This window comes from Equus asinus, chromosome 26 (assembly GCF_041296235.1).
Source record: "Equus asinus isolate D_3611 breed Donkey chromosome 26, EquAss-T2T_v2, whole genome shotgun sequence".
NCBI classification, from domain to species: Eukaryota; Metazoa; Chordata; class Mammalia; order Perissodactyla; family Equidae; genus Equus; species Equus asinus.
The window spans coordinates 37,443,914-37,446,740 of record NC_091815.1 but is presented as its reverse complement, the minus strand read 5'-3'; the positions used below and the strand labels follow the sequence as shown (position 1 = coordinate 37,446,740).

At 55.5% G+C, this 2,827-nt stretch overlaps 1 pseudogene; it reads left to right on the top strand.

The window, feature by feature from the left end:
* Nucleotides 1-1,296: 1,296 nt before the first annotated feature.
* Nucleotides 1,297-2,359, top strand: LOC139042154 (olfactory receptor 6E1-like; annotated as a pseudogene).
* The last annotated feature ends 468 nt before the right edge of the window (nucleotides 2,360-2,827 follow it).

Below are 2,827 nucleotides of genomic sequence, written 5' to 3'. Positions count from 1 at the left end.
AGACTTAGTCCAAATAAAAGAACGTAAAGCAACTCATGTATAACTTTCATATTGATTACATGTTGAAATGACAATGTTTCGGATATACTGGGTTAGATAAAATGTTACTTTATGTTACTTTAGTATCACTTGTATCACTAGTATCACTTCCTTTTATGTCTTTTCATGAGATTACTAGAAAATTTGAAATCCCATATGTGGCTCGCATTTGTGGCTCACATTATATTTCTAGTTGGGTGATGATGACCTAGAGGAATGAGTATGGCATTTCAGACGAGGACAAGGGCGGCATTCGCTACCCATGTTCTGCAGAGCGAATTGACGTGGTAGAATAGACCACAGTAGCTCTGAATTTTCAAGAGTTCTTCTCCAGCTGGCAAACACCTCATCCGTCTCTCCTCTCTCCAAATCCTTCTGTCTGGTTTCCTCTGGGAGAGGGGTTGTGACTAGAGAGACATGGCGGGGCTGGTCGTACTCTGCCTTTTTTTTTTCTTTGAGGAAGATTAGCTCTGAGCGAACGTCCACCACCAATCCTCCCTCCTCCTTTTTCCTGAAGAAGATTGGCCCTGAGCTAACATCCATGCCCATTCTCTTCTATTTCATATGTGGGATGCCTGCCACAACATGGCTTGATAAGCAGTACATAGGTCGGCAACCAGGAGGGATCCAAACCCACCAAGCCTAGGCCATGGAAGCAGAGGAGCATGGGGAACTTAACCGCCACACCACTGGGCTGGCCCCCGTATTCTGCTTTTTGATCTGGGTGCTGGCTGCAGTTGGATGTTCTATTTGAGGAAATGGTACAGTAATGACATATGCACTTCTCCAAATGGGTACGATACTACCATTCAAAGATATAAGCAAACAGATAAATAAACAGTTGTACAAAGCAAAACCAAAATTCTCTATATTATCCCTTCTGGTCCCAAACTGTATGAACTCAGTCTGTATGAAGTAAAGCCCTGCGAGGAACAGGTCTCAGGGCAAAGCATTTACTCAGCAAATAGAGTTCCAAAGGGACAAGAGGCAAACTCTTCTGATGAAAGGAAATGATGCTTTTTCCCGTATTTACAGATAATAGGTAGCATCGGGGATGGTGTGCATTATGTGCCAAGCCCTGTTCTAGGCTGTCACTCATTTCATCTTCACAACCACCTATGGGGCGGGCACACATATTGTCCCCGCAGTATTGATGGAGCCACTGAGACCCGGAGAAGCTAAGAGACAGAGGCAGGATCAGGCGCAGGCGGCCTCCTCGGGCCGCGTCTCTAACCACCAGGCTCTCCTGCCTCACAGATGGGCGCCCCCGGGCCGGGCCGCGCAGCCAACCGCACCGAGGCGCTGGCCTTGGTGCTCCCGGGGGTCACCGACGTGCGCGCGCTGCGGCTGCTGCTCTTCGCCGCGCTCCTCCCCACTTAGTCGCGACCCTCCTCCCGGGGGACCTGCTCATCGTCACCTTGCCGGTGGCCGACCGCCGCCTCGCCGCCCCCGTGTACTACTTCCTGCGGCACTTCGCGCTGCTGGAGCTGGGCTTCCCCTCCGCCGTCCACCGCAGATGCCGGCCCACCTCCTCAAGGGACGCGGGACCATCCCCCGGGCCGGATGCTCCGCGCAGACGGGGCTCTCCTTCCTCCTGGGCCCGGCGGAGCCCCTGCTGCTGCGGTGACGGCCGCCCACCGCTCCCTGGCCGTCCGCCGCCCGCTGCGGCCCCCAGCCCTCGTGAGCACGCGCGTGTGCCCGCGCTCGAGCTGGCCTGCGGGGGGGCCGCCTGCTCTTCCTCACCGGGCCCGGCGTCTGGGTGCTCTCCGTCCCCTTCTGCGGCCCCGACGTCCTCCATCACTTCTTCCGCGACAGCGCGCCCTTGCTGGCGCTGGCCTGCGCCCACACCGGCCTCCTGCAGCCCGTGCGCTTCCTGGTGGCCGTGCGCACCCCGGCCAGCGCCGTGCTGGTGACCGGCCCGTCCCACGGCTGCTTGGTCGCCACCGCCCTGCACCTGCCTTCCTCGGGGGGTCGCAGCAAGGCCTTCTCCGCCTGCTCCTCCCACATCCTGGTGGTGTCCCTCACCTACGGGAGCTGCGCCGTCATGTACCTGAGCCCCACGCAGACCGGGCGGCTGCAGCTCAAGAAAGGACTTGCCTTCCTCAACACCACCGTGTGGCCCCTGCTGAACCCCTTCATCTCCTGCCTCGGGAATGAGCTGGTCCAGAAAGCTGGCCGGGGTGTGCTGTCCAAGGGGAGAGGGTGTTCTTCTGAGAAGCCCAGGGCAGAAGCTTTCCTGAGAGCTGCTTATCTGCTTCTTTTTAATTTTTTCAATGAATGCAATTATTTCCCGCTTGAGGAGGGAGGAAAAAAATGCTAGTTCCAAAGCTGATTGTGAGGGGCTGGCCTTTTGGCCAAGTGGTTAAGTTCCTGGGTTCTCCTTTGCTGGCTCAGGGTTTCCATGGTTTGGATCCTGGGTGCAGACCTGGCACCGCTCATCCAGCCACGTTGAGGCGGTGTCCCACATGCCCCAATGAGGAGGATCCACAACTAAAATATACAACTACGTACTGGGGGGCTTTGGGGAGAAGAAGGGGAAACAAGTTAAAAGCCGATTGTGGTTACGGTAGTGCATTCTAGGAAAATGGAATACGGAATGAACTGCTTTCTCCTTAGGAAACACAGCCTCTGGCAGTAACGGTGGACACCGCTGATCGCTCTGCTTTTCCAGTCTCCGTGTTAGCAATACAGCACCTTGAATTTATCTGGGCCGTGATGGCCAGTCGGAGACAACATTTCCCATCCTCCCTTGCAACTACCTTGGTCAGGTGACTAAGTTTTGGAGGAT